The sequence below is a fragment of the Pinus tabuliformis genome, chromosome 1_2 (assembly GCF_031772625.1).
Source record: "Pinus tabuliformis cultivar Carrire ecotype Pingquan chromosome 1_2, CPIR1, whole genome shotgun sequence".
Taxonomy (NCBI): Eukaryota; Viridiplantae; Streptophyta; class Pinopsida; order Pinales; family Pinaceae; genus Pinus; species Pinus tabuliformis.
The window spans coordinates 785,777,347-785,791,357 of NC_142298.1; the positions used below are offsets into that span (position 1 = coordinate 785,777,347).

Below are 14,011 nucleotides of genomic sequence, written 5' to 3' on the forward strand. Positions count from 1 at the left end.
TTAGTCTGAGTTGTGGTTAAACACATGCCATCATCACCGCAACCTAATCCTACAAGCACTCATCTTAACACAACATGTGCACATCCCTCCAATCTCGAATATGGAATATTACCGCATGAAGAAGAAACTAGGCTGCCAACATCCTGTCCATTACATGAAGCAATCTCAATCATACCAATCTTGTCCATGCCAAAGAAATCATCTATTTGTCCTAACGATCCATGGCAAATCATGGGAATTCCATGAATAAAAACCTACCGTACAACATCAACATGAAACTGGGCATCAACATGCTTTGTCCTTGCATGAAAGATCGGATTATTTTCCAACTTGATTGAGCTATTTGATCACTGTGGCCTTCTTTTGTTCTTCTCCAACATCTTGAAGAACTCGCCTCAACCAAACATCTTCACACATTGTTGAACACAATGCTTTATACTCTGCATTTGTAGTTGACAAAGATACAATAGGTTGCTTCTTCCTGCTCCATGAAACAATCCTAGATCCAATACTGAATGCATAACCTATAGTAGATCTGCTATCATCCGGATGACAAACCCAATCTGAATCTGAGTAACCTTTCAACTCGATATGAAATGAATCAGTATACCTAAGACCAAAATTAATTATTCCTTTAAGATACATGAGCACTACTTTTGCTTCTTTCTGATGGCTTTCTAGAAGTCTCACCATAAATTGACTTAACACACTAACATAGTATGCTAAATCAGGTCTAGTTGTAGTAAGATAATTCAATATTCCCACCAGTTCTCTATACAATGTACCATCTACCTCTTTTGAGCCATCATCAAAATGAAGTTTCACATTCTGTTGCATTGGAACAAAGGAAGCTTGCACTGATCCATATTAAACCTTTTAAGCACTTCTCTGACATAAATACCTTGAGTAACAAAATTCCGGCCAACATCTCTCTACACTTCAAGACCTAGATAGTAATGTAACTCACCAAGATCTTTCATCTCAAATACTTTTGACATTTGATTCTTAATTCCAGCAATCAGTTTGACTAAATTTTCTATAATAATTAGGTCGTCAACATACAAAGAAATCAGTACTACATGCCCCTTTACATCATACTTGATATACATATTTGGATTGCTTTGACTTGTCATAAAACCTTTCTAAAGAAAGAAGTAATCTATATTTTCATACCATGACCTAGGTGCCTGCTTTAGCCCATACAAAGCTTTCTTTAATCTGCAAACTACATGTTCTTGTCCCTTTTTCACAAACCCTTTAGGTTGTGTCAACTACACCTCTTCCTTTAAATCACCATTCAGAAAATAAGATTTTACATCTAATTGTTGCAAATTCCAATGGTACTTTGTAGCTAATGCAATTAACAATCTAATATTATTTAATTAAGCTAGAGGTGAAAATGTTTTTGCATAATCAATGCCCTCCTTTTATGAGTACCCTTTTCCACCAATCTAGCTTTATATTTGTCTATAGTACCGTATGCTTTAAATTTGGGTTTGTACAACCATTTAAATCCTATGGGTTCTTATCCTTTAGGCAATTCAGTCAATTCACAGGTTTTATTTTTAAAGATTCATATTCTTCATCCATTTCTCTTCTGCACTCTTCATGTTCATTAGCTTCATTAAAAGTCATGCGTTCTATGACATTCAAAATGCTAGTCATGAGGGCATAGTCCTTACACTTTTCAGGTAGGTGAATCTGTCGAGTAGATCTCCTTCGCACTTCAATATCTTCACCCCTGTTCTCTGAAGGTACTTCTCAACCTCTGGTTGGGCTCTAACTACTGGTGATGTCCAAGTCACTGAATTCTTCCTCAAGCTTTTGTTGTTCATTGTTTTTTTCTCCTGCTTCTGCATTATTGTCTTCAACTTTAGAAAGTGTGTTCCGCTTTTCATAACTATTGTCCTTATTTCCTTCATCTGACTGTTCATGGAAAATTAGGGCCTATACTCACAAATACTTTGTGAGTATATGGATCAAACATTTTATATGCTTTAAATTTTGAACAATATCCTACAAAAATACATTTGATACCTTTAGCATCAAGCTTATTTTTGTTTTCCTTCGGAATATGCGAAAAGGCCTTACACCCAAATACCCTCAAATGATTAACTGTTGGTTTAAAACCATTGAAGGCTTCGAATGGGGTCTTGAGATCAAGATACCTGGTTGGACTTCTATTCTTTAAATAAACAACACTACTAATGGTTTCTGCCCAAAAAGCATTTGAGATGTTCTTATCTTTGATCATACTTCGTGCACACTCCACCAATGCCCTGTTTCTCCTCTCTGCAACTTCGTTCTGTTGTGGAGTGTAGGGTACTGTGAAATGTTGCACTATTCCATGATCCTTGTAGTACTTCATGAAGTTCCCCAATCTGTATTCTCCCCCTTGATCTGAATGAAGGATCCATTAGCGGAGTTTTGAGGTCTAAAATGGGCCTCCTAAGGAAATTATAAAATAATAGTGGAAATAATAAAATAAGATTAGATTACATCATCAAATTTTAGAGGGAAAACAATTTATTTTTCCAACTCGTATTTTCAACTTATCTCCCTATGGGTTTACTCAAATTTTGAGCGGAAACACTCATTGGATGAATAATTTGATTCCTCATCCAACGAGTACCCATGTTGCATACTTTCGATGGACCCTACTACACGAAAAATGAGAAATACATGAAAAAACGTGATTAGAATCACATTTTTTCATGTATTTCTCATTTTTCGTGTAGTGGGGGCCATCGAAAGTATGCAACATGGGTACTCCTTGGATGAAGAATTAAATTTTGCATCCAATGAATACTCCTGCTTGAAATTTGAGTAAAACTTTAGGGAGATAAGTTAGAAATACGAGTTGAAAAAGTAGTTTTATTATTTTATTATTTTTTAATATTTGTATCTTTTTACTCCAAAAATGGTGAATCATCCCCCATGGTTGACATCATCATATTGAATCATATTGGTTCTTATAAAGTTTATTTTGGTTGTACACTTTTCTTAGAAGGCCCATTATAGACCTCAAAATTCCCCTAATGCTTTATAAACTTCCCTGTTTGCTTCTCCGACATGTTTTTGAATTCTTTGAAATACCAAAAAACATCATTATTTTTCCTAAGGAAGTACAACCAAGTGTACCTTGTGCAATCATCAATAAACAATAGAAAATAATAAAAACCTCCTAGGGATTTAGTATGCATTGGTCCAGAAACATCAGAATGCACAAGTTCTAATACATCTATCTATAAAAACGGTGTCAGATCAAATGCAGTTAGGGTACATCAAGGTCATGGATGAATCACCCCAACCTGATGGTCATCGATCTCGTTTCTGGATGCGGCCTAGGAACATTGTCAGGGTCAGCATAGGGGGCGTTCTATTTTTCATCCTCATTGTCTTATTAATTCCCTTTGCCCTTCTGCAAAAGAAAGGGCAGAGAACAAAGGTGGTGGTAGCCAAAAGGGACGATGGTTTCTTGAACATGCTGTCAGTTTTGCCTCGGAGATTCACCTTTGATGAATTGAAGGAAATCACGAACGGCTTCAGTCGAAAGCTGGGAACCAGCAGGTTCGGGTTAGTGTATGAGGGAATCCTGAGAGACGGAAGCATGGTTGGTGTGAAGCAACTAGAAGAGGCTTCCCAGGGTTATGACAAGTTTCGAAGGGAGATAACCAGTCTAGGAAGCCTGAGCCATGTCAACCTCATCCGAATTTAGGGATTCTGCGTGGAAGAATGCCACCACCTGCTCGTCTATGAATACATGGCCAACCGCTCCTTGGATGGCTGGATTTTCTCAACAGACGACAAAAAGCTTCTGAGTTGGGGTACCTGGATGAGCATCGCAGTGGACGCAACCTGTGGGATGGTGTTCTTACTTGAAGAATGCCGCGAATGTATTGTGCATTTCGATGTGAAACCCAAGAACATTCTCCTCGATGACAAGTTCATGGCTAAGTTATCAGACTTTGGTCTGTTGTAGCTCATCAACTAGACTGATGAGCATAGTCGAGTTCTGACACAGATGAGAGGCACCCCGGGCTACCTGGCGCCTTAATGGCTAATGGAGACAGGAGTCAGCAGTAAGAGCGACGTTTACAACTTGGGCATCATGTTGCTGGAGCTCGTATTTGGGCGGTGGTGCATGGACCTCTTGGCTCCAGCAGAAGACTGTTATCTTCCTGCCACGACCATTCGGAGGTTTGAGGAGGGGAAATTAATGGAAATCGTGGATCCTCATTTGGCAGATGGAGTTCCAGAAGAGGATGAAGCGAGAAAAGTTGTGATGGTGGCACTTTAGTGCATACAGGAAGATCCCACCATGAGACCATCGGCTAGTGCTGTGAGCCAAATGCTAGAAGGCCACATACAAATTCAAGAACCACCCATGGCTTCTCTACAATCTGCTCTTTCAAGGCAATGATAGATCTGGATCACTGCGGTTTCTGCCGAAAATCAGGATGCTCAAAATTAGCAGTGGCTGTCATGATTTCTTGTTCAATCTCTCGGCTAAAGATGGTAAGTCACGTGGGTTCGTTGAAGATTTGGCAGGCAGCCGGCATGAGACGGTGCCACGACAACCGACTTTGACAATCGTCAGCGCTCAGAAGAAGATTTTGTGTCGTCATTCGGATTCTTTTAAATATAAAATAGAATAACATATAAAATAGAAAATAGAATAACATATTTGGTGAGGGGATTATCACATGTATTGGGAAAAGCATGGTAACTTTTAAATTTCTCATGTGGACTTGTGTTTTACGAAGTTTGCATTTTTGTTTCACCTTTTTTCAATAAGGTAAGGGTGCTTTTAAACTAGCATTTTCATCAGATGTTGCAAAGGAAACACCGTAAGACATAAATTCGAGAAGCATTTTGACATATAAAGAATCATTGAAAATGAAAGTTATTAGGTGAAGTGTAAAGTGCTAGTACCCATTGCCCATTGCATTAAATAGGTCTTGTTCTTTTTGGAAAATTTTTGGCTATGACATCTGGCCAAAAAAAACTTCCCATTTTTAGCAAGCTATAGAATGACTTCAACTAGAAGGACATAATACTGGATACTATTTTAGGTATTGAGGAAGAGTAGAATGTTGTCCTCATTAGTAAGATGAATAAGGGAAACAAGAAAAGAGGAACTAAGAAGGGTTAAAAGGGGAAGAAAGAGAAGCGAGGTTCTTGTAACCAGGGAAAGGACTTGAGCCACATCAAGTGCTTCAAGTGTCAAAAGTTTGGGCACTTTGCTTCCAATGTCATCAAAATAAGGGGAAGGGAAAGCAACAACACCAGAAGAGACTTGCAAGGAGTGAAAAAGTATCAGCTCAAGTGGATGAGCTTTCATCCAATCTTGAGATACACTTCTCAATGGTCTCATGCCTGTCATCTGAAATCATGTCTGATGTTGACTGGTATGTGGACAGTGGAGCCTGGAAACATACACCTCTAACAAGAGTACCTTTAGTAGAACTTGGTGATGATGCCACATATCCAGTTGCAAAAGTGGGATCCATCAACTCATATCCTTAAGCTTACTAAGTTATTGATGTTTTGTATGTGCCTAGCTTAACTAAAAATCTCTTTCCAGTTTCAATGATGATAGATCCTACATATATGGCTAACTTTGAAGATCAACAAGTCCTCATCCTAAATTGCAAGGGAATCCTATAAGAACTTTAGGGCATGATAGTGACAACTTGTGTGAGCTTCGACAAAAGAGACTAGGTCACTTGCTCTAGTGAATGTTTCCAATCTTGCAGAACATGGTGTGGGGATTGCCAATCTTCAAGGCTAAGAAGAAAGGAGTGTGCAAGGGTTGTGCACTTGGCAAGCATGTGAAGGATGTTTTCCTGGTAGTGAACATAGGTCAAGAGGGGTTTCTGACCTAATCCACTCAAATGTATGTGGGCCCATGTCTTCAACTTCCTTATCAAGTAACATTTACTACGAATATTTTATTGATGATTCTTCTAGGAAGTCATAGACTTACTTCATGGAAACCAAGGATGAGGACTTTGAGAAGTTTCAAGAGTTTAAGGGTCTTGTAGAAAATCAAATAGGTATAAATATTAAGGTGTTAAGGTCCGACAATGGAGAGGAGTATACCCCAAAGGAGTTTGATACCTTTTGCATGAAAGAAAGAATCAAGAAAACGTTGATAGTTCCCTACAATCCTCAGAAGGACATCTTTGTAGGTTAGAGTTAAACCTAAAGCTTTACACTCTGTTAAGCATCGAGGGAGATTGAGAAACACCATGTGTAAACCTCTTGAAGCTTAATACATCTAGTGTTAAGACATATCTATGCTTTTCTTATTTCTTTTCCATGGAAAACTTCCTTGAGGAAACTTTCAAGACACCTCCTTACATTGCGGGAGTGGCACCTGGGGTAAATGTAAAAACGTTTACAAACTTTCTTACATTACATCTACACATTACCCCTATATTGAGTTGTAGAACACCTCTCGATACAATTAATTTCATTTTCTAAAATAATTATATATATTTTGATTATAAGAAAATTATAGTTTGAATAGATTCTTATACAATTAATTTCTTTTTCTAAAATAATTATATATATTTTGATTATAAGAAAATTATAGTTTGAATAAATTCTTAAAGTATTTAAAGGCTTTCCTACGTGGAAGTTCCAATACCTTAAACTTAGCTATGACTAAATCAAATGGTTTTTAAAGGTAAAGGGAAATTCGATAACCCACCCAATTTTACTAAAGAGGTGAAATAACACACCTCCCATTCACAAAGAGTTACGACGACACCTCGAGCTAACCTTTCTTTTTCTAAAATAATTATATATATTTTCATTATAAGAAAATTATAGTTTGAATAAATTCTTAAAGTATTTAAAGGCTTTCTTGCGTGGAAGTTCCAATACCTTAAATTTTGCTATGACTAAATCATAATGGTTTGGAAAGATAAAGGAAAATTCGATAACCTACCCAATTTTACTAAAGAGGTGAAAAAACACATCTCCCATTCACATACCTTAAACTTTCCTATGACTAAATCATAATGACTTGGAAAGATAAAGGAAAATTCGATAACCCACCCAATTTTACTAAAGAGGTGAAATAACATACCTCCCATTCACAAATAGTTACGACCACACTTCGAGCTAACCTTTATTTTCTAAAATAATTATATATATTTTGATTATAAGAAAATTATAATTTGAATAAATTCTTAAAGGCTTTCCTGTGTGGAAATTCCAATACCTTAAACTTTGCTATGACTAAATCATAATGGTTTCGAAAGATAAAAGAAAATTCGATAACCTACCCAATTTTACTAAAAAGGTGAAATAACACAACTCCCATTCACAAAGAGTTACGACCACACCTCGAGCTAACATTTATGACCACACCTCGTGCTAACCTTTACGACCACACCTCATGCTAAACTTCACATTCATCAACTTTAAGCGTTTATCTACATAATAAATCCCCTAACATCTATTAATGCTTATGTGCTTATATCTCCCATCTCGTAACTATTTTGAATCACCTTTAAATAAACCACTTAACTGGTTGAGTCTTTTTGGCATCTGGATGGGGCAGCTGAACTGAAAAAAAAAAAAAATTGAGCCCCAAAATTAATAGAGGGAAAAGTAATGATAAAAACACATGCCATTCTTTCTAGTCAGCCTGCCAAAATTAACATACTATTAAATATATGAAGTATAAAATGATATGGTGGTGTTGACAGTGTTGGACCCGCTAACATGTAAGGGGATCTCCCCGATAATAAGTCCCAATTAGACCTCAGACCATTTGGTGTAGGATTCCCAACAGTGGGTCGTAAAGCAATGCCTTGACCGCGGTGTGGCACAGAGGAAAGTAAGATAACTATATTGGTAACAAGGGTGTGACCGCTACAGTGAGTCAAGGAAGGTGCATGAGAGGTTTCTAACACAGGTGGGTTGAGATGAGTGCGCCCCTTGGCAACTTGTAAGTGTACTCAGCTGGGAAGGGAAGACACGAGTGAAGATGAATCACAAGATGGAAAGAAGGCCAGTCTAGAAATCCAAAGTGATGGTTAAACCAACAACACATCTGCAATAAGATTCATATAATTACATACAAAAGTGTTCATATACAACTACATAAGTTCAACAACATACATTGCTACCGCAACCGGAACAGTCCAACTATAATAACAACATATGCATGAAAACGCGTTGGCTCTTATTATATAAAGAAGTGTAAGCTCCAATCATACAATACATCCATGTAAACTTGCTAGCCCCAACAGTGGAACGTTACAGGCACATCTGCCTGCTCCTCCAAAGAGATGAACTAGCTCCGTGTAGTGGAGAAGCCAAGGTGCGTTACAATATTTTCCAAGCTCTTTCCAAGATAGTCTTATTAGAAGCTTGGCTGACCAAAAGCCCTTACAATGAGTTATGAGGGATTGTTTATAGCAAAGGATGGGGTGACCCTTGACATTCCCCTTTGTGATAGTTCAACTACCCTCATGACTCTTCACCTACTCTATGATTGTTACATCCAACTATTGACACTTGACTTACACTTGACATGACTCAACATTATAATGCACATGAACTCATGTGAGACAAAATGGCTTGAGAAAGCCATGCAAGACATCACTAACACTCGGTCCGTTGTGATGAGACCAACTCTTTGACATGCTTGTGATGGTGAAGGTGGTGAGATGATGCCAAGCTTGGTCGTCCATGATGGTGTGCATGCACCCCATGGTGATATCTTGTTGAAGTGAACTCTTGCCTCCGTTGCATCCAGTGCATTGGTTCGGTTCCTTCATCCAACTCGTCTACTAACATGCGCATGGTCTTCTTGGGTGCGACTGAATTGGCACATGCTGATGCATAGTGTCTGTACTGATCTTCAAGCATGTACTAGTGGTCATGTGCATCAACTTGTCGCAGTACATGTTCAACTCCAGTTGGACTTGCTTCTTGTCTTCACCTTGGTGAGTGTGCTGAATGGGTTGGATTGCATGCGTGTGCACAATTACATGCATGTTGAATCCCTTGCATGTGATCAACAACACTGCTCACCATGTCTGCTCCATGCCAGCTGCTAGGATGGATCTTTAACTTGTACGGGCGTAGTTTCATCTGTGAGTGCATGTCGCACCCACTTTTGTTCCTGTTCCCATTGCAACTCATTCTTCTGTCTATGCAGTTTCATGTTCTTCCTTGAGTTGCCACTTTAGCACATGCAACTGCTTCTTTGTTCCATTCTCTGTCTTCATGCGATCTTCATGTTACGCCGTCACCTCATAGACTGAGTCTCCAAAGTTGCTTTCATCATCAGTGGATCTGCTTGATCTTTCAACTTTGTTCCGCCTCTGTGTTATCAACAACCTTCCTCTTGCATTCATTGCATTCATTGTGTTTTCTAAATTCGTTGCGTTCGCTGCATTTGTTGTGTTCGTCGTGATCACTGCATTTGTTGCATTCGATATGATGCCTTCAATTGTTGTTCATGATGCTGCTCATTGTGATATCTTCATGTTCTTGTCTATGAACAACTTGATGTCTTCATGAGTAGGCAAGCTCATAGACATTTGATCGACTGCATCTCCAAGTGTGCTCTGAACGGTGTCTTCGACTCTGCCCTCTTGGAAACCATTGTACTTGCACTATTGAGAGGCAGATGAACACCTGAAATATTTGGAGACATGGAAACACTCATGGCAAGCAATCCTTCAGCTGAAAACCAAAATTAACTTGAGAACCAACTTGCAACATACCTGTGTGACTGATCATGAAGGTTGCGCAATTTTGGCCGGGAGGTTGGAGACTGACTGCCAAGACTGTGCAAGGCATAGTTTGGGCTGCTGGGAGACTGACTGCCAAGACTGTGCAAGGCATAGTCTAGGCTACTGGGAGACTGACTGACTGTTGGAACTGCACAATGCACAGTCCAGTCTAGCTGCTGACTATTGGAAGTGCGGAATGTGCAATCTCGGCTGGCAATCGCTGCAGGCTCAGTGACTGCATTACGCAATTTCCTGGGCCAACAGTCATTGTCCCTCAGGAATGTGCAAAACAGTCCTAGAGGATAGTCACTGGGTAGAAATGCACATTTCCTGGTAGGAAGACATATCCTTCCCTCTTAGGATTGCGCAATGCTGCCTTGGTGAGGCTTTCGGTGAGGCTTTCGGTGAGGCTCTCGGTGAGGCAGAGTCTGGGCCAAGGCTGCCCAGACTCGCCGACGGGCAACTGAAAGTGAATGTGAGTGTGAATGCATGGTGATACTGAGTTTAAGAATAAGTGAATGATCATGCATGCAAACGGTGAATAATATATTCAAAAAACAAAACAACATGCATGTGGGTGAGGCGAGTCGCCGAATCGGTGACCGTTCGTGAAAAACAGTTTCATGCATGCGAAAACAGTGAGATAGCAACGAAAACTGAAACAGTGCTACAACAAGCTATTATACATGTAAACAATAGTAAGTGCTCAAAGAAATCAAGCAAATAGTACTCAAACAAGTGAAAACACAAAAAACGACAGAAATATAACACAAGGCATGGAAAGTGGGCTTACCCCAAAAAAACTGAGCTGAATGTGTTGACTGCTCCTAGATGTGATGTGAGTTGTCAGAGCTACAAGGTTGATGTGAGGAATGAGCTTTGCAACATTCGGTTGATGAGTTTTGATAACATCGAGGTTGTGATGCGCATGCCACAAATCTAGGGAAAGCGACACTTGGTGGGAGGTTTCTGAACTAATCCTTGCATGTAACCTCCAACTGCTAAAAATAGATCTCTGAAACAAGGGATGCCTTTGCATGATTCCTTGGGAGAAGCAACCCATGCATGCAAGTCTATTTTGCTCTGTCCCGTAGGGAACTAGTCAACTCAGTTGCACATGCAAGAGGTTGTTCGACTGCTTGAAGGAAATGCGCATTTCTAGCTGGGAGCTAGGCTGATAGCCCATGAGATTTGCGCAATTTCTGGGCAGAGCACTTGACTACTGCCCATATTTTCACAAATTTTGGGCTGAGCTTCTCTGCCGGGGAAATTTGCGCAATTTTCAATGTGAGTGTTAACTACCAGAATTGTGCAATTCTGGAGCCCAGCAGGCTGCTAGTCAGGAATGCGCAATTTCTAGAGGGAAGGTTGGTTGCCCTCCAAAATTGCACAATTTCTTGGGGGAGTTGCTTAGCATGCATTTGGACCAAGTCCCAGTGATCAGCCTGTGAGGGGAATGCAACGAGCTGTGATCAACAGGCTGGCTTTGTGTAAGAAAAATATTGAAGCTTATGAACTTGAAGAAGCAAGGCAAGCTGATGTGGAGGTTGGAAGGGAGGCTTCAAAATGAAGCTAAGGAAAAATTTTGGAGGGTGGTTGTAGCCACTACAACACTTGGAAACACACTAGTAGAACTCCAGCTCTCTGAATGGACCTTGTTTGTGAAAATAAAGTCTAACACCTCCAGGAGTATTGCTCAGTACTCAGCTCCTCTTGGTTTCCACACTAGATTTATTGTAATATGTAGCATCTGCCAAGCTCTTGTCGATTGACACACATTCCAAGCCAAGGAAACACAGTTGTTTCGATTGGGGTTGAGGGGTATATTGGTGCAAAAGAAATATAGTCTTCAGAGTCTTAGTTTCATCTCTGGTGTTGCTCCGCTGCCAGCAGGCCTGGACAGTACCCCGGCAGAGTCACATAGGAACACAAGCATGGCTCCGCTGCCAGTGAGCCTGGTTAGTACCCTGGCAGAGTTACTTGCATCACCTCTCTACACAGGAAGCCTTTCTCTTCTTTCGCCTTATTCATTTTTCATTCTTTTCAAACTTTTTCACTTTTCTCATTTTTGTAACTGTGCATAGAACTTATTCATTTCAGAGGCAAAAGAGGGATCCTGACTTGTTGAGAGAAGAAGAGGTTGTTCCAGCAGAGAAGTAGTTATTGTATCTCTGACGTGCCTGTTAAGGTTTTTCCCCTCACCTTACTCTACTTGACTGAGTTGAAAAGGATTAACCCAAAAACAAACGATTAGAGTAGGTGATACTAGTTAGCATGCAAGCATTGTGTTTTCACCAAGGTTCACTTTGAACAATACATATTTTCCCTCAATGTATCATGGACCAAAAGAAACAAGTTCTTCATACAGAGGCAGGATGATAGATAACCAAGTAGTGATAGCATCACAAAGCCTCTTGTACTTTACCGAACTTGCTTCAAGAGTCATACATGGTTTAATGCAAAACTATCCTACGAAAAAAAACAAGAGAACTAACAAATGACAAAGCAAAGAAAGAGCAAAAGAAAAAGCGAAAGAAAAAAAAGTAAGCAAACAAGCGAGCAAACAAACAAACAAACAAACAAACAAAGTAAGCAAACAAGCATGCAAGCAAGCAACTCAAAAGCAAACACTGCTCCTACTCCTAAGCTAATAGTGCATGGGTCATCTCACGTGAAGTGATAGTTCCAATACAGCCACCAACGCATTGGTTGACCCATGCTGGTGAAGGCATGGTTCGCAAAAAAGACAATTGTGCGAACCAGTAAACAAGAAAGATGTAACTATGAAGACAAACACACTCCGAGCTTACAAGTGACCACAGTATAAAGATAAGTGAAAGTGTGTGACATGCATTCTATGTTGCTGCCATGATGTTGTGCTACACTGCGTGTAGATGTTGAGTGTATGCATTCTCTTGACCGTGACATGTAAGAAAATGTGAGAAATGTAGACCACTTGTGTTGTGCATGTGTGCTTGTTGTGTAAGATTCCTCCAATGCCTAAGCGATGGGATCGTGTAGTTCGAGTGGAGGAAGCGCAATCTGGGTGTTTGGTTGATCTTCAATGCAAAGCATAGAGTGATGAGAAGCCTTGAGTGTTTCAACAATTTCCTGACCGAAAGTGAAACCAACCTCAGGACAACGAGGGCATGACATAACCATTAGCTCGGGCTGAAGTGCCTTGACAGTCTGGGGGGTTTCGACCTCATGGACAGATATATCATCGTAGACCAGTGCCTTGGATAGATTAACAATGGTTGAATCAACATTGTGATCGGATGAGGAAGTGAATAGATCACAACAACCAAGATCAGAAATTCAGGATGGTTGTCGGCATCCTCATGATTTGATGAATTGGGCAGAGGGGTAGATGAGAAACAAATATGTTCACCCTCTGTGTTTTAAGAAATATAAATGACATATTGAACGGATTTTCCAAGGAATATGTGTCCTCTCCACACTATAATGACAGACTGACATATGAGGTGTCCTATGAATGATCAGAAGTAGAAACATCCAAAAATGGGTTTTCATAGGGGAAATCAGTAGTGGTAGAATCACAAGGGATGTCAGCATGAAGCGGATGAGGCACGGATGGAAGGGATTCATCCTTCACGGCGGGCTCTTCTTTAGATTTCTGCACACATTCATCACGAATGATGGTGCAGGTTGGTTGCATAACACCAACTCCATCGACAGCTTGATCCTCGTTCACAACATGTGAGGAGTTCGGAATGGGAGAACACAAGACAATACAATCTGGAGGATCAACAGAACGTGAGGACGGAGGTTGAGGGGAAGAGTCCACGTGACAACCAACAGGCTTGCAAGCCAAATCTGTGCAAATCTCAAGAGCAGGTGGGGTGGGAGAGTGTGATAGTTCAACAGAGGTGTGTGCATGATCTCCCACATCACTCTGTAGTGGTGGAGTTGTTTGATGAGGTGAAGGTGGACAATCACTTGTGACAATAAATGTGTCTGCCTATGATTGCGCAGCTCCATCACCGAAGTGTGTTGAGCAGGGTTCGGATACGTGAAGAAGATACTCAAATCTTCCATCAAGAAATTCCCAATCAATATCATCTTCCAGGAATCGGTATGCAAGATTACAAAAGCGTGTGTGAAACTGTTCAATGGATTCATTGGGTGCTTTTCGTAATTCCATAATTTCTTTGTTGAGTGCTTTATAGTTAAAGTGATTGAAAGCACGGTCTATCTCTGTGACCAGATGAGCAAGAGAATGAATA

The 14,011-nt window shown here is 40.1% G+C and overlaps 2 pseudogenes; one reads left to right on the top strand and one right to left on the bottom strand.

Annotated features, from left to right (window-relative positions):
- Positions 1-339: 339 nt before the first annotated feature.
- On the bottom strand, positions 340-837 carry LOC149208227 (secreted RxLR effector protein 161 pseudogene; annotated as a pseudogene).
- A 2,455-nt stretch (positions 838-3,292) lies between these two features.
- LOC149208228 (G-type lectin S-receptor-like serine/threonine-protein kinase SD2-5 pseudogene) lies at positions 3,293-4,474 on the top strand (annotated as a pseudogene).
- The last annotated feature ends 9,537 nt before the right edge of the window (positions 4,475-14,011 follow it).